Here is a 22,984-nt window from a genome sequence, read left to right as displayed (position 1 = left end):
CGGACAATGAGAGAGAAATGGGAGCGCTTGGTCTACACAGGCTGTGCACTGAAACTGTGCAAAGCTCTCGCAGCCTGCTGGCGCTTCCGCAGGTAACGTCACGAATCTGGCTCCAGACTCCCTTGGGATTTTTCCAGATGCGTTTTATTTTATTTTTTTCTGCTGTAGACAGATGGCCTTGTGCAAAATTACCCTTCTGGATGAGTGTGTAAAGGGACATACTTTCATATAAAAACAAAAAAAACACGAAATTGGTCCAGAATATGCATTTTAAGACATGAAGTGTCTTTTAATTAATAAAAATTGAATTGGGGCAGCACGGTGGTGTAGTGGTTAGCGTTGTCGCCTCACAGCAAGAAGGTCCGGGTTCGAGCCCCGTGGCCGGCGAGGGCCTTTCTGTGTGGAGTTTGCATGTTCTCCCCGTGTCCGCGTGGGTTTCCTCCGGGTGCTCCGGTTTCCCCCACAGTCCAAAGACATGCAGGTTAGGTTAACTGGTGACTCTAAATTGACCGTAGGTGTGAATGTGAGTGTGAATGGTTGTCTGTGTCTATGTGTCAGCCCTGTGATGACCTGGCGACTTGTCCAGGGTGTACCCCGCCTTTCGCCCGTAGTCAGCTGGGATAGGCTCCAGCTTGCCTGCGACCCTGTAGAACAGGATAAAGCGGCTAGAGATGATATGAGATGAAAATTGAATTAGGTGTCCAAACTTTTGACTAGCACTGTACGTTTTTCATAATGTAGAATGGATGACTCATGGGAATGTTAAATGGATTCACACATTAATGTAAAAAAAAAAAAAAATATATATATATATATATATATGAAGTATTTTTATGATGAGATTTCAAAGTAAAGTGTGAGTACAGTATAGTGAGCTTGGACAGGCCAAAAAAATGTTGCCTTCCAAATAGTGTGTTCTCTCTATCTAAAACATGCACAGATTGTTATGAAGCACGCTGTTCCTGTGTTTAGAATATCTTGCTCTTTCATGTTACATCCATGTTTGTATATTTTAATATCACAAATGGCATCCCAATGATGAAATCACAGAGCAATCTTCGAAATCTATTTGAAGAACCATTCATGGTTAATTCACTAGAATAATCTGATGGTTTATTAAAGGTTACATACCCCCCCCCTTTTTTTTTTTTTTTTAAGTTCAATCACTTTTGAAATACTTGAAGTTTTTCTCATATCCTTGGAGCTTCAGTAAAATATATGTTCAGATGAAATACTCAGGTCGCTGTGACACTGCAGGCTCTATAAATAGGAGAAGAAATAAACTCTTACCCCGTTTCCACCAAATCAGTTCCAGGGCTGGTTCGGGGCCAGTGCTGGTGCTGGTTCACAACTCGTTCAACTCGTGAGCCAGCTGAGAACCAGTTTGCTTTTCCATAGCTCGCGGTGCTAAGAGGAGACACGTCATTACATCGCTGTATGTCAGTTACGTCGCTGTATACGTCATTACGTCGCTGTATACGTCATTACGTCGCTACGTTTGCATAAACCTTGGCGCGAATATCGAAGCAAAAACAACACGGAAGCAGCAGCAACGACAATAATAATAATGGATGACTTCGTGTTTGTACAGCTGCTGCTTCTCGTCACTTAAAAATGGCGATCTTTCACGGTCTTTTGTTGTTGGTCTTAACAACTCCGCCCCCGCCCCCCCCCCCCCGCTGACGTAAGCGGTTCTTTCCTCTGGCCCAGCAGAGAGTTGGTGCTAGCCTGGAACCGGTTTTTCTGGCCCCAGAGCCAGTTCTTTGTCAGTGGAAACAGAAAACCCGGTTCCAAACTAAGCACTGGCCCCGAACCAGCCCTGGAACTGCTTTGGTGGAAAAGGGGCATCTGTGGACCATCTACCCAATCAGAACCCAACTCAACACCAGTGTACGTGTATTCAGGGGCTCCTGCCTTGGCAGCATGTGTTTTACATTTGCTCATTTGGTTGACACTTTTATTCAAAACAACTTGTAATTGACACCGGGTACAACTGAACAAATGGAGCTTTAGGGTTTTGCTCGAAACCCCAACAATTGTAGTTTGGCAGTACTGGGGTTTGACTCATGACCTTCTGATAAGTCTCTGAATGCCTTAACCACCAAGCTACTACTTCCCCATGTGTGTTGACGGCGTAGTACTGGGAGGTAACACTGGTAGTTTTTTTTGTTTGTTTGTTTGTTTGTTTGTTTGTTTGTTTGTTTTAAATTCAGAGCCTTGCCTAATCTACTGCATATAAATACTTTTCCAACTCCCCACCTCAAAACGGACGTTTTGTCAAATTTCAAAAATCAGTCCTTTTGAACCTCTGCATTGTGTAGAACTCGGGCAATTTGTCATCCAGCAGTGACCTGCTTACAAGCTGTGTTTCTAAATCGCAGTGCGTGTTCGCAAGAAAAATGTATAAGTATAATGGTGTTACGTTAGTAGTAGATCAGTTGTGATTATTGCATGTATATGTCTCATAGGACATAATTTTCAAAGCTGAAAAGTTTACTCATTAATAAAATCAGTTAAGATGATATAATAGAGCTGTTTTTGGTCGGAACAGGACTTTTATAACTGAATAGTTATTTATATCATGTACCTGAATGGACTCGTTTTCTCACTTCTTTTCATTTTTTTTGTGTTAACTTTTTTTTTTTAATATTTAAATTATTATTAAACTAAACCCCCCCAGGGTTGTATCATATGATTTGCCACATTACATACAGTACTCCTGCATTTATTTCTTTAGGCAGCTGGGCCATAGAAGGTTCACGCTGCACGCTACACGTTCACGTGAAGAACCGGACCCTGGGCCATTAAACTTCAACTTTTCTCGGTAGTCATCCATTTTATCTCCCTAGACCCGTTCTGATTGGCTGGCGCGGCGGTGACCTTGGGGTCGTGCATGCATTGACTGGAATTTCCATCTTCACGCCTAGAAAAAAGTGTGCATGTTCATTTCTCGCTTCACGCGTGAAGTGTGCAGCGTGCAGCGTGAACGCCGTTCTATGGCCCAGAGCAAGTCATGCTACGTTTGTCCACTTTTCTTTACACGCGTGTAGCGTGCAGCGTGAACCTTCTATGGCCCAGCTGCCTTATTTGCTCACATTTTCACCATTCACTGTTTATTTATTTGTTCATTTTTAAGCGCTGATTCCAGTTGGGCTCCAGAATGGTGCAACATTTTTGCTTGATCATCTGGAAAATCCCAAAAATGCCATCGCCATCTATTGCTGTGAGCCAAGGGATCAGAATTATTCACACAGTCTGGGTGGGAGGGATATATGCTCTTTCTCCCCTGTCAGTCAGAGGCACTAGCCAATCACGGGCATCTCTCAGCTCGTGTATGCAGAAGAGGGTAGATAGCACTTTTTCTCAGGGTGCGTTCTGCTGCCCTGTGATGTTGGATGAACGACAGTTTGAAAAGATGTTGTTGGCTGGCTTCATGTGTCTTGAAGGATGCATGTGGTGGCCTTCACCCTCCCTGGTTAGTAGCAGTTGGACAAATGGGACGAGGAAGTTGATTAGTTAAATCTTTTTATATTTCTGCATATAAGGGATCGTATGGCTAGTGAGTCTTCACAAAAAAAAATTGTTGTCTTTTGCTGATGTATTGTGCACAATGGGGGAAAAAATGTCTGAAAATTCCTTGATTTTGGTGCCCTTGGAATTTATGAATTACAATATAGACTACTTGTTCATCTTATGTCACAGCAGTTTGCAAATATTTGAAAGTTTTCTTTATTAAAGAGATGCATGTCATATGCATTATCCCTTTATAGTTATGTACATTTACTGTTGATATTCGGTATAACAGCACCCTTTTGTGTGATCTTGCTGAAGTAACATAGGACCTAATGATATAACAGCAACTACCTTGCGTCAGTATAACCTGAAGTTACTCGCTTCCTCTTGAAGTGAATCGGACAAAAATAAATGCAGTTAAATAAGAAACTGCAAAGTGCAGTATCCTCTATCTTGAAAGCTTTTTTACGTGGCAGAAACCTTTACATAGTGCTGATCCTGGAGACTCCTCCTCCATACGCTATTGTTATAAACCTGTGAAGTCTTATCTCATTATCTGTAGCCGCTTTATCCTGTTCTACAGGGTCGCAGGCGAGCTGGAGCCTATCCCAGCTGACTACGGGCGAAAGGCGGGGTACACCCTGGACAAGTCGCCAGGTCATCACAGGGCTAACCTGTTAAGTATTAGAATTAAAAATAGACTGCCTTTCAGATTTTTCAAGTGTAGGTCATTTAAAAATAATTTTCCCTGACAGTAATTTTTGTTTAGTGAACCGAAAAGTACCAAATTCATATCACAGACTTCCAAGTTTATTAATAGAACAGTTAATGAATTTAGAGCCACGTGGCCCTAAATTCTCCGCTATTTTTTTCCTGCTTCACCATGACCCAATTCAAGATACTACGTCATGCATCGCATGGTGGGCTTTCCCTGTTCACGCAAGGCATTGTGGGATACAAATTTGAAACAGGAGAGAAAAATGGAGCATGTGAGTGTGCGAATGAAACGTGAAAGACCGGCTACAGTAACGGAAAGCGAGAAGAAAAGACGTTATGTTCTATACGCAATGCAACACTGTGGATGCCAGCTGCCGTAAAACCCAAAAGAAGAAGGAGGGGGGAAAAAAGAAGGTAAACCTGCGCATGCGCATACGGACCTCCTCTGTCTGCTTGACTGCATGAAGCGAGCGATTTCATGCACATTATTTGCTCGGGAATCCCCTCAAATTAAATAACTTCCCAGCCACAGAACGGCCTGGGTTTTGTGAGATGTTACAGAAATAAACACGTATCACAATGACCAAATTTCAGAGGGAACTAAATTTCACCGATTTTATGAAATCGAAAGGCCGTCTAGCTTTAATGCATTTGGAATGTCTGCCATAAAAGTCGCCGTTTAAATATTTAGTATGCGTGAGCTGCATCCGACGTCACATCCACGTCATTAGATATGCAAGACATGAAGTGGTGATCAGCTAAACTCACTGTTCACGAAGCGTTACTATCTTGCTAGTCGTTAAAATGCCCCACACTTGTGGTCTTTTGCACTGTTCGAATCAAATGAACCATGAAACTAATACGTTTCTTCCGGGTTCCTCGTGAAGTGATCATAAAGGGTGAAAGCAAAGGGTTTTACCAAAAGACGACGAGAAAGGTGGCTCTTGAACCTTTTGCTGTGATGGAGGGGAGCGGAGTTGAAAAATGCTCAAGTCTGCAGTCATCACTTCGTGAAAGGTTTGTAAATTCCTTTGATTTATTGCATTTGGATTCGCAAATCGCTTTTCTCGCCATTTTCCGTTATTTCGTGATGTTTTGACGCTCAGGAGACGCTTAGGTCCTCATGTATTTTTGTTTACTGTTTGATCGTGGTCACCATGTTGTCAACTAATGCATATGTTTTCACTTTATTTATCAGGATGTCCTAGCAATCTGTACAAGGACGATGATGTAGCTTGGGCTCCTACGCTGAACTAGATAGATAAGATAATTGATATAATCCATGTAAACGCAAAAGCGGAGCTCATGAGTTAACAGCATGAAACTGCTTCCCTGGCCATGCAGTTACAGTGAGCCGTGATCACTTCTCCATCCTGTTTCACCAATACCCAGGTCTTTAAAGGGGTTTCTGTGGATCTTTGTGAATTATTTACCCGGAAGAGAAGAGCAGGGAGGATTGAGAATCGAGTGGCTATGGTTTGTGTACACCCTAAACTTGTAGCGTCCTAGCAAACATCGCAAAGACGTGTACAAAAATCCTGACTTACCTGAGTATAAACAATACAGGATTTACCTTGTAGTGTCTTGATCCCTAGATCTTTAACCGAGCCACATATCTCATCTCATCTCATCTCATTATCTCTAGCCGCTTTATCCTGTTCTACAGGGTCGCAGGCAAGCTGGAGCCTATCCCAGCTGACTACGGGCGAAAGGCGGGGTACACCCTGGACAAGTCGCCAGGTCATCACAGGGCTGACACATAGACACAGACAACCATTCACACTCACATTCACACCTACGCTCAATTTAGAGTCACCAGTTAACCTAACCTGCATGTCTTTGGACTGTGGGGGAAACCGGAGCACCCGGAGGAAACCCACGCGGACACGGGGAGAACATGCAAACTCCGCACAGAAAGCGAGCCACATGTATTAAAAAAAAAAAAAAATTGTTCTCCATGCTCTTCCAGGTTTTCATCTGTTTGTCTGTTGCCCTTTTTCCACCAAAGCAGTTCCAGGGCTGGTTCGGGGCCAGTGCTTAGTTTGGAACCAGGTTTCTGTTTCCACTGACAAGGAACTGGCTCTGGGGCCAGAAAAACCGGTTCCAGGCTAGCACCAGCTCTCTGCTGGGACAGAGGAAAGAACCGCTTACGTCAGCGGGGGGGGCGGAGTTGTTAAGACCAACAACAATAACAAGACCACGAAAGATCGCCATTTTTAAGCGACGAGAAGCAGCAGCTGTACAAACGCGAAGTCATCCATTATTATTCTTGTTGTTGCTGCTGCCGCTTCTTCCGTGTTGTTTTTGCTTCGATATTCGCGCCAAGGTTTATGCAAACGTAGCGACGTAACTGGCGTATACAATGACGTGGCTTCCCTTAGCACCGCGAGCTATGGAAAAGCAAACTGGTCCTCAGCTGGCTCACAAGTTGAACGAGTTGTGAACCAGCACCAGCACCGGCCCCGAACCAGCCCTGGAACTGATTTGGTGGAAAAGGGGTATGTGTAGAACGCTGTCTGCAGCACCAGGTAGTTTGAAATGTCGGGGAACTCAAAGGATGGATAATTTTTCCAATTCATATGAAAAATCCTTCTTTACTAGCGTGGAAAGATCCATTCCATCGCACAAAGCAACTTTCCGAACGTGTCTTGACCGTGCATTGGCCTCTAAACTGTGAAAATAGTCAGAGACGATTTCACTAGCTCTTTACATAACAGTCGAATCGGTTTGCCTGACCACCACTTCATCCACCGGAAGTAAACTCGCAAGCAAAAGTCACATGACTGACTACTGCCTATAGAAATGACATTAGACTGAAGACATGAATATAAGCATGTGATTTGTCTTGCAGCTGGCAGTACTGTCCGAGCTGCTGCTGCTGCTGTTCTGTGAAATTAATCGACACCTCCTGATGAATCAGTTTCAAGAACATGGCTGTGGTGTGCTCAATGCCCTCAATGTATTACGTATTTTATCTATTGAAACAAGAAAGAGTAGAATAATCCTAGAAGGGAAATGTGCTCAAAAAGCTGCTTAGCTCTCTGTCAGATTGATAACATGGTTCGAGTCAGAATTACTGACATTCACGCTCAGTGCCACATTGATTTCACTGTGGCAGTAGCACAAAAACCCGTTGCAGCCCAGATGGCAGGGTACATAGGAAGCAGCACAAAGAGTTCTGATTAACTCGAATGCCTTGCTGTCACTCATAGCGCTAGCTTGAGCAGCGTTTTGAATGAATACTAGCGTGTATTCAGAGACGCACTTTTCTTTCGGTCTAGAAGTGGCTGCTTACAAAATAGGTCTGATTGCACAAACTTTTAGTAAACAAGAACAAGATTGGTGTTTCCCATGTGTCCCCTCTATCTTCAGTCTGTCTTTGCTTCTCTCCAAGTGGCCCTCTGCAATTTGATACAAAAAGCCAGTTTCCTAAACGATCGACTGCGAACTACTGGATTCCAGGTTGAAGTTACTTCACGCTCACTAGACTCACGTACTTCATCCTGTTCGTGAAAGCATCGTATTCATAGCTGTGACATCATTGTGAATATCCTGAATTGTGAAACTCTTCATGTGAAGCATGGAAGAACATGTCTAATCCTGCATGTGTGTGTGTGTTGTGGGTGGTTAGCACTTTACCATCACGTCAAACATGACACAGCTGCTGGTCTTCCCGAAGCTCTGTTTTGACTATCGGGGAAGGCGAGCAGTCTAATGCGAGTTGCAGAGGGACTCTAATGCGTCCGCCCAGCAAAACCTCTCGAGCTCTGTTAACTCCACCGCTCTGTTTAATCTCTCCTCCTGTTTATTTCCTGGGCTATGTGGGATGGAATGTTGCCATTACCAACCAGAGGCTCTGGATCTTTTCAAGGAAAAAGCAAGATTACACATAAGAGCTCTAAAAAGAAGGGATGAAGCTAATTTGTTGCCTCACTCTTTGCTCAAGTGGTAATGTTGTGTGTGTGTGGGGGGGGTTAATTCATTGGAAATGTTTTTTGTGTATTTGTGGGTAACACCCTGATACATGAAGATTTTAATAGTCGGTTAGCTGGTAATCATGTGGAAAAGTGTTGTGTGTTTTTTTTTTTTTTAAACGTAGAATGTGAACTGTGGGGAAAAAAAAACAAATTTTTCAAAATCAAAAGACTGAAAAGACTAAGAGGTAGGGGTGTGTGTGTGTGTGTGTGTGTGTGATAAAGCACGTCTATTAATGGCCATCTGCTCAGCCGTACATAAACACACTATATCTGTCTGGACTAATAATATATATATATATTAAATGTTTTGCCATCTTTAGATCGTACACCGTTTATTTTAACCTCCTGATGACTTAACCTCGTGCCACTAATGTAAACATAGACAGACGACACCTGCTCTGTCGGCAGGAACTCGGTTGACATATGCCGTCTCGATCCATGTTGCTCACCCGTGTGTGTGTTTGTACATGTATGACAGAGATGATGTGTATCGTATGGTCGGGTGAGATACAAAAATCTCTCCAAACTAGAAAGGAAATGCGTTTCCGAAAAGCAAGAGAACAACCCAGGAGGAACATTTTCCTTCAACAATGGGTTATATTTTTCTTATTGTCACTAATTCTTTCATTTTTAAGGCTATGATCATCAATGTGTCAGTACATCAGCTTTCTTTGCATAATTAAGAGCATCACAAGTGTCTTCAGTACAAGGGACCCGTCAGGGCCTTGTAAGCCTTTGGAGAAGGCCCGAACATAACCTTTCAAATGTTATTTAACTTCTTAAATATAGACCTGGCTCACTCATTGGTTAGGACTTCATTGCTGGGACAAAAGGCCATGGCAGTGTATGTTTATGTAGGAACTGACTGATGAATTAACCAATCAGATTTTGATTTATAGTGAGAGAGACTAAAAATGTATCGACCTAGGCCTTCTCGAAGGCTAACACGAGCTTAACAGCGACTTGGTGCTGTCAGTGCAGCAATGAAGTCACCTTCCAGCCGGTGTAGCGTTCATCAGTAGTGTTAGCGAATGCTAATAAAGCAGTCAAGCACAGGCTAATGACCGAGAAATTAAGATTTCTGTCTCCTGACTCTTCTTCCACACACGCTCACCACAGGTTTTTTTTTTTTTTTTTTTAAACTCCATACTTAAGTATTCATTTCCCTCTGTAATTTACTTGGTTACTTTTAAAATCAACATCGAGGGGACGTCGTGGCTCAGGTGGATAAGGCGCCATACCATAAATCCGGGGACCTGGGTTCAATTCCGGCCCGAGGTCCTTTCCCGATCCTTCCCTGTCTCTCTCTCACGCTCATTTCCTGTCTCTACACTGTCCTATCCAATAAAGGTGAAAAAAGCCCAAAAAAGCTATCTTAAAAAAAAAATCAACGGCACGACCTGGCAGCCTGCCACTAATCCCTTACAAAATCCTTTGCCCTGTTGATTTTTTTTTGGTTACCGGTCCCATGATCAGCTGTGGTCGTGGGGGCGCTGTACTGATAAACACACCAGCTCTCTCCATCTCTCACGATCATGTGCCATTCTCTGGGTCTCCGTGAAGCTTCTTTGGGTCCACTCTGTGATGTTGTCAGCCCATTTCTTCCTCTGTCTGCCTCTTCTGCGGCCCTGGACCGTGCCTGGTAGGATGACTTTGGAAAGGCTGTTGTTGGATCTGGTTACATGTCCGTACCATCTGAGTTTTCTCTTTTTAACTGTGGTGAGGAGGTCTTCATGTCTGCCGATTGTTCTGCGAGATGGTGTTGCGGACTTCTTTGTTGGTGACATGGTCCAGGTAGGAGATGCCAAGGATGGTTCTGTAGCATCTCATCTCAACTGACTGGCTTCTTCTTTGGAGCTCTGCTGTCAGTGTCCAAGATTCCGAGGTGTACAAAAGGATGGAGATGACCAATGTGCGCAGGAGCTTCAGCTTGGTCCTGAGACTGATGATCTTGTCTCTCCAGATTGGTTTGAGCTTTGCCATGGCTGCTGATGTCTGGGCAGCTCTGGACAGTACTTCAGTTCTGGAACCCTCCTCACTGATTATAGAGCCTAGGTATTTGAACTGGCTCACTGTCTCAAGTTCCTGTCCATTCACTGAAATCTTTGTTGCAATCGGGATCTGGCTGTTCATCATCAGCTTTGTTTTCTCTGCACTGATCTCCATTCCAAATCTTGTGGATGCTTTGTTGATGTTCTCTACTAAGCTGGCAAGTTCTTCCTCCTCTCCTGCAAGTCCATCAATGTCATGATTCTGCCACCAATGCTGATTGTGCCCTGCTGATTTTCGAGAGCTTCTGTCATTATACACTCAAGAAAGATGTTAAGCGTAGGCGACAGGAAGCAGCCTTGACGCACCTCAACTGTGGTGTGGAACCATTCTCCCAAAGAACCTTGCACAAGTACTACGCTACTGGCCTTGTCGTACAGATGTTGAATGGTGCTGATCAGCTTTTGGCCCATGTTTTATATTTCTTCATTGTTGCCCACAGCGCGTCATGCCACACACTATCAAATGCTTTTTTTTTTAAAGTCAGTGAAGACATGGTAGATGGTTTGTTGGTGCTGTGAGTATTTCTTGCACAGAACTTGTAGATTGAAGATCTGTTCTGTGGTGCTTCCTCCACTGCGAAACCCAGCCTGTTCTTCTGCAATGACTTCCTCTGCCTGTGGTTTTAGCCTGTTCAGTAGGACCTTTAGCATCACTTTGCTGGCATGACTGATGAGACTGATCGTTCTATAATTCTGGCATAGTTGGAGGTTGCCTTTCTTTGGGAGAGTGACGATAAGTGACTGGGTCCGTGTTGTTGGCCATTTGCCTATCTGCCAGATCTTGTTGCAGATTTTTCTCAGCAGTTCAACTGTTGTTTCTCCTCCGTTTTTGACGAGTGTCTGGCTAAGTTTTGGCTGAGCTCAAGTCCCAGCTCGAATAGTAACGGTTCGCCACTGGTCTTCAGATTATTTGTTTCACATGACACGTGGGATACTTCTACAGGTTATGAGGATGATGCTATTTATTTGTATATCAGTAACAGATTGTGGGTATATGGGATAACCCTTTCCTTTAGCTGTCATTATATGACAAATTGGTTAGGGACACGTTAGGGGAATGAGAGGTTTTGTAAAAGATTTAAGTGAGAGGTTGATTCAAGTGTTTTAATAAATATGATTTCACACCACATGACTCATTGTGGGCGGCACAGTGGTGTAGTGGTTAGCGTTGTTGCCTCACAGCAAGAGGGTCCGAGTTCGAGCCCCGTGGCCGGCGAGGGCCTTTCTGTGCGGAGTTTGCATGTTCTCCCCGTGTCCGCATGGGTTTCCTCCGGGTGCTCCGGTTTCCCCCACAGTCCAAAGACATGCAGGTTAGGTTAACTGGTGACTCTAAATTGAGCGTAGGTGTGAATGTGAGTGTGAATGGTTGTCTGTGTCTATGTGCAGCCCTGTGATGACCTGGCGACTTGTCCAGGGTGTACCCCGCCTTTCACCCGTAGTCAGCTGGGATAGGCTCCAGCTTGCCTGCGACCCTGTAGAACAGGATAAATGGCTACAGATAATGAGATGAGATGACTCATTGTGCTGTCACTTTCCATGTTTAGTAATGATGGTAAGTAGTGTGCCATAATAAGATGATAGTAGATAATGGTAAGGTGTGATTTATGACCATCACTGTGTACTATCCCAGTTCAGCCACCATTCAAGTGTAAACTGGCAAGTTGCCAGGCTAATTAAGTAGAAGGCTAAGTTGCTATTTGGTAGCTTATTGTTGCGTGATGACTGATGGCTTGTCCTGGGCCTGGTGGAGGCACACACCTCATTTACTACCATGATAATGGTGCATTGAGACGCGACACACAAATGAGCTGTTTTGGAAGAATTTTATGGAGTAAAGCCCATTGTAATCTGCCTTTCAGTTTTTTTTTGTTTGTTTTTCCCCCTTTTTCTTCATCTGTTAGACTAGTATTATTGGTAATATAGGAATTTGACCGACTAAACATTGTGTTTACTACTTCTAAAGGCCACTTTGAAACCAACAGTGGGGAAAAAAAAAGTCTCTGTTGATAACACTTGGTGGTTAAATAATGGCTTGACCTGGTCATTGATGACCTGAACAACAGGCATTAAGCTATTCAGTGAATAAGTTTTCTTCCCCTGCGTTCACCAGGTAAAAAGTCACATGTGACACTTGTATCTTCTCTCTTGTGGGAGAGTTTGATGACTGTTAGCGTTTGTTGCTTGTGGGTGTGCGCTGTCTGATATAACATGGTAGTAGCCAAAACGTATACACATGGCAGGGATACCTTTTGTTTAAAAAGTAGTTTCCATTCCAGGAGATTGCGGGTTTTGTTCTATTTCGAACACGAGATGCAGTTGAATGCTGGCTAAATGCTTGTAGAAACTAAGAAAGTAGAGGTTTTAATTTATTCCGAGGAATTCCCTGGAGCCATAGTTTGGATTTGTCGCTTTGCCATGCCGTACCTAATTTGCATACATTTTGAGAAAATCTGTGTGGCGCTCTACGTTGCACGCTTCCATAGAAAATGAATGGTTACCTGTCACACTTTTTAACTTTTTGTTTTATAGATCTTGATATTGATGTTTAGTCCAACTTGTAGTCAGAAGAGAAAACTTGGTAAATGGCTGCCACTTAGCAATCAAGTAGAGAACTAATGGTTGCATTTCATATTTTTTTTTTTTTTCAGCGTAAGCTAACAATGTTTAGTATAAATACAGAGATGATTGTAGGAAATTGTGCACTGATTGGTCAAGAGCAGAGGTGGGCAAACTACGGCCCGCGGGCCACATCCGGCCCGTTGGCGTTTTTAATCCGGCCCGCGGAAGACAATCATATAAACACGATTGAGCAGATCTATAAACTATAAGCATCAGTGTTATCACGTAGACAGGTGTTCTAGAGATCCGTCTTTCCAGTCAGTCGTATTCACGCGAGATTACGTTTGCAGAGTGGTGCAGCGCGTGCCATGGAAATCATTCTGGCGCCCGTGCCACTGATGATCTCGAGAACACAGGATAAAACTTTACAGTGAGTGGTCCTAAAAAAAGAAAAGTGGACAGTGAGTGCAGGGTGTTCGATAAAGAATTGACAACTAAATATTTTTTTGCTGAAGTCCGATCAAAGGCTGTATGCCTTATTTGCAAAGAAACCGTTGCAGTTTTAAAGGAATACATCATCAAATGGCACTTTTCCTCCAAGTATGCTAATTATGCTAACAACCAGTCAGCGCAAGCACGGACGAATACAGCTCAGCGGTTGCTGAGTGAACGTGAGTATTAACACTTTCTCTTTTTAAAACTATGTTGGAGCTGTAATAAGATGGTAGTCACATGTTTACAGACATAATAATATAAAAAGTACAACTTAGTAATTTTGGTTGTCGTGGGTGGCTGCTGTAGTGCTGGTGTTTGTGTATATATTTATTTTTTTATGTGCCAATCTATTGAACTGCAAGCATTTTTCTGCTCTGCCTTTGTTGACAGAATTAAAATAAATGTCAATCTGATCTTCATTTGGGTCTCTGTCAGTGAAGGCCTTACAATAACACTAAAGCTTTTCCGGTTTATGTTCGATATGTATGAATTTGGTGTTGGCCCGGCCCGCCTGGCAAATTTCAAAAGTCAATGTGGCCCCTGAGCCAAAAAGTTTGCCCACCCCGGTCAAGAGATTCAGATTATTTCTCGATAATCACCTCAAGCGTCTTGGCAAAATGGCTGCGAATTGCTTCGTCACCTTAAGTGAAGAAGAAGAAGAAACCTTTATTTGTCACATGCACACTTCAAGCACAGTGAGATTCATCCTCTGCATTTAACCCATCTGAAGCAGTGAACACACACGTGCGCAACCCCCCCAGAGCAGTGGGCAGCCACACCAGAGCGCCCAGGGAGTGCTCTTGCTCCCAAGTACCTTGCTCAAGAGCACTTCAGCCCAAGGCTGCCCCATGTTAACGTAACTGCATGTCTTTGGACTGTGGGGGAAACCGGAGCACCCGGAGGAAACCCACGCAGACACGGGGAGAACATGCAAACTCCACACAGAAAGGCCCCTGGGCTCGAACCCGGACCTTCTTGCTGTGAGGCGACAGTGCTAACCACCGTGCCGGCCATGTGAGGAAGAATTACAAATTATGAAAGCGAACGCTGGTCCTAAAAGCACTAAAGGTGCTACGAAGTTTAGTCTAAAACTATTCAAAGGTAAGGTGGAATTGTGATTTTAATTTATCGATTTCAAAACCAAGTATTTTATGTGACTCAGCATAGACGAGTGGCAAGTCTGCACCACGCCGTTATTGCATTTGCATGCCGCTTTGGAAGTTTGAATACAAATTTTTTTGGAATACGTTTTTTTAAAATTTATTTTTAAATACTGTGTATTCATACTAAAACAATTATCCGCCTCAGGCTCAGTGAAACAATAACTTCGATTTTGTCTCTGTTCTTATTCACCGATTTTCACTTCGCCTTCAGCGAATAATTGTTTGTTTAATGCTGAATTGGCTCGAAGTGTTTCAGGTATAATGTTTTTGAATAATCATTTTCCAGGCACTGTTCAAATAATATTTGAATATTGCAGCTGCTATCCACACAAGAACCCAAAATGCAAGGCCTGGTACAAAACATCCCTTTAATCACTGCAGTTTGTGTGAAAGTACAACATGCTAGATAGTATAAAGTACATAGCAAACTTTCTACACCCGGAAGAGTGAGATATAAGATGGCGTCTCAGTTTGTGCCGCACTGAAGAAATATTTTTTTTTCTTGTTGCACGGTGATGTGTTGGCAGTAAGACGGAAATGTTGATGAGGATGGACCAGTGAGGTGTGTCTGGGTTGTTTTTTTTTCTTTCTTATTCTTAAATTGAGATCCAGAAAATAAACTGTCTACTGAATAGCTTTCAGACTTTTCAGCTAATCCATCTTGATGACGCTGCACACCAATCCGACATTAAGCAAGAGCAAAAGCCACATAACCTGCAGGCAGCCCCACGCACACCACCTCACTTATGCAAGGTGAGGAGTAATCCAGTGATCGCTATTAAATCATACTTAAGGCAGTGGTGACTGATCAGGCTACTGAGAAGAAGGTGCGAGTTCAAGCCCCAGCACCAAATAATGCGCCTGTACGGCCCTTGAGCAAGAACTTTTTAAGCCTCCCTCATCCAGTGCAGCATTATAAGCACTGAACCTGTTCTCTAATCTTAGTGTACTAGCCTATGTACTCAGATATGTTGTAATAATAATTCACGGTACTTGCATATGTGACAAAAGTGATTTTCTTTCTCTGAAATGCCTAATTTTGCTATTTTTAAATTTTACACATAAAACTAGAGACCTGTGCAGGTCTGAGCTTAGCCTTTGTCTGACTGGGACAGATAGACGCTCCATCCATCCATTCATCCATTTTGGCATATTACTACAGCGACGTGGCCGCTCTGACGGCTTCAGCCATCAAAGTGTCTAGGGAGCATTACAGTCGTGGTTTCCCGTTACCTTCTACTGGTTTATTATAGAGGTTTTCTCCTCTCAGCCATTCACACACACCTACGGATAATTTCGAGCCACCAGTTAGCCTAACCACATGTCTTTGGAGTGTGTGGGGGGGGGGACTGGAGCACCCGAAGGAAACCCACGCAAACACGGAGAGAACATGCAAACGCCACACGGAAAGGCCCTGCCAACCACCGGGCTCGAACCTGGAACCTTCTTGCTGTAAGGCGACAGTGCTAACCACTTACACCACCGTGCCACCAGATAGATGCTACAGTACATAAATGGACAAAACAGCCTGCTCAAAAATGCGTCAATGCCAGGATTCAAACCAGCGTTGTAAAATTAGTTCCTTTTCTAGGTAGCACGCTTGAGTCTAGACCACTCGGCCACAGAGGGTTACATCACAAACTGAGGCTATGTAACATGGCACTTGCATAGCCAGAACGCAGTGGCGCCACACCGTGACTGTAGAATCGCTACCCGAAGCTGGCACACCAATTACATTCTTAAACACTCGAACTCTTGTTAAACATACCGTACAGACAGGTGCCTCTATAGGCTTCAGCTGAGCCAATGAAATCCTTGATCAGAAATTCATAATTTGGATTGCATCAGACCAGTAGATACCCCAAAGGACTTTTTGAATTTTTTTGGATGACCATAACTTTTCGATCAAACAAAATCAGATGCTGTTCAAAACCAGTACTACATGAGGCCTTCTGGTTGGTCAACAGTGTCTCTCTAGACTAATGAGTCAAATCCAAGCACTTTCACTGTTTTCCGAAGTACCCCGGATAATGTAGCGAGGCCTAACCGACATCCAGGCTTTGTAATAAGATTGGTAGACAAATAGGAGGGGTATGGACACTCGGCTTGCAATTGTGTTTGCTCAGCTGTGTGTGTGTGTTTGTGTGAGGCAGGTAGTGAAGGGGTGAGAGTGAAGCCTGAATCAAGTTCCTCCCCTGAAGAGTGGTTGCACACACCCAGGCTCTGTGAAGTCGCGGTTGTAAGACATGCACAGGGCCTGTTTGGTTAGCATGTTTACTCAATATGCGTGCGAAAACATGCTGACTGATGCCTATCTCCTATCCCTCCTGTACAATGCTGTGGTTCTCTTAGAAGTTATAACTGCCATAGTCTAATTCATGCCAAATGAAGGTGAAAGGTGAACTTTTTTGATTTATTATTTTAGCTTCCCTACTCCATGAATAAATACCAGACCCTGGAAACTTTCGCATGTCTATCTAATGCTGTGTTCACATATATACCGGTACGATAGTGGTATAACTGTATCGATACAAAGTATACCGGTACAGTTTAGTGCATCTGTCCACACTAGCGAGAAATGTTTGCGGTTTTCTTTCACGGTAGTTGAAATGCGCGTGCGCGAAATGTTTCCGTGGTTACCGAGTAACTTCCTTCCGAGAATATGGCGGATGAAACAACGTGTGTGTGCTTTTTGTTGTCAATGTACAGTCTGTATTTCTGGTGGTCATTTATTCAGTCGAATCGTATAAAACGCGCGAGGCAGTTGAGAAAGAAACAAAGAAAACGAATCTCCGTTCTTCACTATTTTATTCAGCGAAGACATCGATTGAGGTGTGTGACTTTGCGCATGCGCATTATATTTGTATCGATACAGAGCCGCTTCATCTGTCCACACTACAGCGAAGCGCTACAGTACCGATACTGTACCGGTACGAAACCCATACATTTGTGGGTTTCGTACCGATACAGTTATACCGCTACAGTACCGGTATAGTTGCTAGTGTGGACAGGTGTTGCAGTACGAAAGTAGTATCGTATCGGTACAAAATCCCTAGTGTGGACAGGGTACAGTATAAGCTGAGATCTGTTTTACATGTTTGCAATTGCCATTGAAGTATATAAAGCGACATTTCGTTTAAGCACAATATAAATTGGATTGATTGACGATAACCGTGATCATGATATTTTTATTGTCTGTTCAGTATGGACCCTTTTCACGTGACGTCACGACAAACACGGCCGCCATTTTGGACGTGTACTACCAGTAGTTTACCACAGCCAACATTGAGGAACGGCAGCAAAGAAAGTGTTTATTTTCAGCAAGACTTCCATCATGCCACTATATTGTTGTGCACCTGGATGTGCACAGGGTTATCATTTTATCGGATCCCAGTAGATGCTGACCGACGCTTGTGTAGTGACCACTTTGTTGGAGGTAAGACGAATAAAATTAGCCAGAAAAGGCATTACATTGCTGTTAACATTCCATTCTAGTTTACTGTAATTATGATCTGGCAGCTATTTACACCGGATCCAGTGTAAATAGCTGCCGGAGCCAACGTCCGAGGTTCCGGAGCGCGCTAGCCCGCGGCCGGCCGGCGCACGCTCCGGCAGCTATTTACACTGGATCCGGTGTAAATAGCTGCCAGATCATAATTACAGTAAACTAGTAAATACAGTTTTCTGCATCTCGCTCCTTTTTCTTTTATGTTTGTCGCCTTCCTCGCATTCAAACCAATTCGAGCCGAAGTCCACTACATGTCCAAAATGGCGGTCGCGTTTACGAAGGTCACGTGACTGAAAAGGGTCTATATTTGGAGTAGGTTTTCTAAAACTTTAACACAGAAGCGAGGTGATTTTTGAAAATCGTCGAACATGCTGAGATAGCGTTAGTTACGTGTTGCGCTCTGCCAGGACCCGCAAGCTTCCTGTAGTTATATTAACATTGACACTAATGACCACTTCAGTTTACATAAACATTCAAGTAAATGGAGATTTTCAACAGTGTGAGAGAGTTTGGGCTGAATGTAAACAAGGATCTAAATGAACATATTTAGATTTGACAAATCTCTGTACATATAGCTGCTAAAATGAGAAACATCTGTATGAAGGCGTCTGCAATGATCTTGTCCTGTCCAGTAATATTCTGTGTCGTGTTTGGGTTTACTGGGAAGCTGCTCTGTATTCAGTTCTCCTTTTTAGGCCTGAAATAAGATCTCATTTTGCGTGTAGCTCTTCTGCAATCGTGATTTCTAGAAATAGGACATAAGAGAGTGAAATGTCTTTGACCAGATAAAGAAGAACATGTTTTGCGTCTATTTTAAGAAACCTGACTCCTGTAAAACAGTTCCCTTTGTCTTCAGATGATTTCCTTGTATTAAACAGACATTGCTGTCACACATTATGGTCCATTTGCTAGCTTTGTTTTGTAGCCAGATTTAACCTTTGAGTAAAACAAGATTTGCGTAAAAATAACCATATTCTGGCATTCTCTTTAGTGAGTTAAATCAGCATATGGTTTTCTGTAAAGCTGCTTTGTGAACATGTCTTCTGTTATAAGTATTAAAGAAATAAAATTGAGCTTGAACTCTTATACAAATGAAAGCTAGGTTCATCATGGTATCTGGTCCTGGTCTTCTTTTACTGGTCAAAGGCAGTCAGGTTTACTTGTGTAAAGGGTTTATTTAAAGCAGAACCGAAGTCATTTTTAAACTTGCTTTATTTTTTAATTAACGTGTTATTTAATTACGTGTTCGGTTTTAGTAACCTTATATCGTGACTCGTATTGGCAACTAATTGCAATTAAATATACTTATCGGCCTATTCGGTTCTTAGCCGTGTTGAATTTAGTTCGTTTGGTCCACGGCAGGCGTCGCTTATCCGCGCGATCTTCACGAGACTTGTGCGAGACTTCGAAACGTGAAGTGTCAGCCAGGTGTCAGTGCCGCCATTTTGAAAACTGTTTTCCAAACGAAATATTGCACAAAAATGAGTTTAAATGACGATTCCTGCCTACTTTTTTTCCAAACTTTCCTGATTGCTATCAAAACAAACAAAACTTCCGGCTTGATCACGTCAGCATTCGAAAGAGGGCGCGCACGTCTTTTGACAACGTTGGCAGATGTTGGTCACTTTGACTTCCGCTGTACGTTTTACTTCCATCCTACGATGTCTCGCACAGGTCTCGACGAATCTCGTTTACGGCCATTGCTTTGACATATCGACCGATATATTACATAGCGTATTTCAAAACACTCAGAACTTGCCATAGCAGTGACAAAATAGCTATCAGAAATGCATTCCTATATTTAGTAAAATGAGAAATAGAATTTTGATGATTTTAAAAAATTGCCTTCAGTTCTCCTTTAAGAAAGAACACTAATATTTTCATGCTAAAATCTCCTACATTGAACCCATCAGTTATTACGTTACAGGAATTTATTAGACTCCCTTATCCGGAGCGGCATGACTCGGTGCTCCTGGAGCAGACAGCTTGGGCCCAACAGCTTGCTAGTGCTGGGACTCGAACCCATGCCCTTCAGATATCAGTAACCCAGAGCCTTAACCATTGCGCCACTACTGCCCATGTAATGACCAATTCATGTCAAAAAGTCATGAGACATTATTCTGTACACTGCCATAATTGGCGTGGTTTTTTTTTTTTTTTTAGAACTTTGTTTTCGTAGCAAAGTTATTTGCTACGAAAATACATTTTTAGGCAAATGAGCTGCTAAATTCCTAGCAATTGCTAAATTCTTTAAACATAAGTTAAACACAAATGGCTGACTGTTCGCATTGCTCTAAAGCTAGACCAATTTTAAGTAGATGTGGCAATATCTTGAGCATCTGTGCCACTGAGAATTAACAAAAATGAAAACTTTCTTTTACTTGGTGTAGCTAATAAAAGCATTTAACGACATCTTTCCTATCATTTGTGCAACATATATATGTTTCCTATAATGTAGCCTCTGGCATCTCGTCTGAAAACATGCAGTTTTGGACTACAGAACATTTTTTTCCCTCTTTAATTAATTCAGTGATTTGGTTCACAATAACAACTAGCAATGGCAGTTTTTCGTGTCCGATTTCATGGAGGTTCAAGGTTGGCTTCAGTTGATCATGGTAGCCGCGGGGTCTTAAGTCTTAGTCTTAAATTTAATATTCCAAAATTAAGGCCTTAAGTCTTAAATTGCTTTGCCCAAGTCTTAATTTTTTAAACAAAGGTCTTAAATTTACTCACACTATTCTACAATGTGAAAACGTGGGTTTTGCGTAACATCAGTGAATTTCTTGGAGTATGCGCAAAGAAAGAAACAATATTGATACACTTTCGCGCCGGCGCAGTCGTTGGAGTCCGTGGTGGAGAGGAGACTCTGCGAATCGCAGCATGGGGAAGTGTCATTTTAATCAGCAGTGGCTTTCAGATGAAAGATATCGTGATTGGGTGAGGGAGGTTCCTGGAAGCGACGTTGAAGCAAGATGCTGTGTTTGTCGAAAGGCCTTCAAGTTGTCCACTATAGGTCATTTCGCTTTAGAGTCTCACATGAAGAGCTCAAAGCACATTGCATCTGCCCTCCACCGCCACCAGCCCATCGCTCAGTTCTGCACGGTTCAATCTCTGAATGCACCTGGAGTTGGCACTAGCACCACTGTCGAACGTCAGCAGCATCAGCCAAGCCAGACATCATCAGCAAGGCTAGCGACAACACAAGGGCCGAGCAGTGGCATGATGGGTGTCGGTGGAACCCCGACACTTCGGGCAGAGGTGCTCTGGATTTTAAAAACAATTACGGAACACCACTCGTACAGCTCGAATGAGGGCATAAGCGAACTCTTTAAGGCTGTGTTCCCAGACTCGGAAGTCGCTACAACATTCTCCTGTGGAAAAAACGAAACGTCTTACATAACAAAATTCGGTCTTGCTTGTCTTGAATGTGAAGCTTTGACAAGCAATGCACATAATGACTTTTAACTATATAACTTTAAAAAAAAAAAAAAGAGATTTTTTTGGGCTTTTTTCACCTTTATTATTGGATAGGACAGTGTAGAGACAGGAAATGAGCAGGAAAGAGAGACGGGGAGGGATCGGGACATGACCTCGGGCCGGAATCGAACCCGGGTCCCCGGATTTATGGTATGGCGCCTTATCCACCTGAGCCACGACGCCCCCAAGTATATAACTTTTTATAATAAAAGTATTTTTACTTGAAACATTTGTCATTATTGGGAATTTGATCTGGTGTTCTACGACCGCATAATGGGTGCGATGTAGGTCTTAATTCTCATTTAAGTGGTCTTAAAAAGGTCTTAAAGTCTTAAATTTATGGTGGTAAAACCTGGGGAAACCCTGTTGATAGTTTGTTCATTCTTCAAATACTACTTTAAAGCTAAAATTCATGTTTTAAGAGGACACCATGGTCATTCTGCATCGTGCCTCAAAGGATTATGGAGCTTCTTTGCTGTAGACATGAGATTTTCTGTGGGAATTTGAAACGGATCATGTTTAGAGAAAGTATTTCAAAAGGACAGCAGTGTTTTTATTATGTATACAGTACTTGTTATGAACAGGAAGTTGTCCTCTTGCCTCTAATGAACACGTTTTGAGTAAGAGCCACTGGAACTAGTCGAAAAGTTACAAAATGCAGTCAAACGCACTTGGGTACAAAACTGAACTAACATTTTATACTCTTGCAGGACTCACAATCTTCACGTTGTAATCGGAGACCGAGTTTGGTGTACGCATAAACAGCTCGTTATGAAACGGCAGTAAGCATGCTTTCAGCTGGAATGAGTTCATAGCCAGTGATTGCTACCTTGACAGATGTGGAGTGTCCTCTCATCAGGTTTCTGAGCTCTCGTGGGCGGCAAACTAAGTCAAGGACATTTTGGGGGGAAAACAAGAAGTACTTCGAGCTCCTTTTCAGACTTCAGTCTTCCTTCTGGCAGGTCAAGTTTGATAGATGGACCTGGAATGAGGAGGAGGAGGAGGATTAGCTTGTTTTGTTGTCCATTTTGTTGATTCAGAGCTTATGAGAGCTTTAGGGTGAATAAAAGCACATATGGAGCGTAGATTTTTAATCTCAGAATTTCTCATGGTGAATTTGGGTCTCCAAATCCAGTTGTAAGAGCCAAATGCTTTGAATTATTCCTAGAAAAAATGTTGAGTGTTTTTGTGTACGTTCGGTACAGCAGGAACAAGTTGTTCCGGGTCGTGGTGACCTCCTCGTGCTGAACTGGGCAATGCTCCAGCTCTCATTAAGTCGTGTTCTGTAGGTGAGAGCCACAGATTACTGCAACGAGAGATGGAACAGTGAAAAGATTGCCTCTCTCTACCCTCTTCCACCCCCTACCTCTTTCCCTCTGACTCTCAGCATTTCAGTTCCTCGGGTGATGAAGATACAGATCAAATCGAGACCAGTTGTGTATTTGTGGTCGAATGTGAGTGTGTCTGTGTGCACGCACCAGTAAGAGGATGATGGGTTGTAGTGTGCACAGTGTGGCAGTTTGG

General features: G+C 43.0%; 1 protein-coding gene across 2 annotated transcripts in view; it reads left to right on the top strand.

Annotated features, from left to right (window-relative positions):
• The window catches only part of gab2 (GRB2-associated binding protein 2), a 118,752-nt gene that overhangs the window by 27,470 nt on the left and 68,298 nt on the right, over positions 1 to 22,984 (top strand). The window contains exon 1 of one of the 2 annotated variants that reach the window (XM_060944147.1): positions 12,813 to 13,488. The exons of the other annotated variant lie outside the window; for it this stretch is intronic. The gene's annotated coding sequence lies outside the window, so the exon portion shown is untranslated. Of the gene's footprint in view, positions 1 to 12,812; positions 13,489 to 22,984 lie in introns of those variants that run through there. 2 annotated transcript variants of the gene reach the window in all.

The sequence above is a fragment of the Neoarius graeffei genome, chromosome 17 (genome assembly GCF_027579695.1).
Source record: "Neoarius graeffei isolate fNeoGra1 chromosome 17, fNeoGra1.pri, whole genome shotgun sequence".
NCBI classification, from domain to species: domain Eukaryota; kingdom Metazoa; phylum Chordata; class Actinopteri; order Siluriformes; family Ariidae; genus Neoarius; species Neoarius graeffei.
This window is presented reverse-complemented; position numbering and strand designations above follow the sequence as displayed.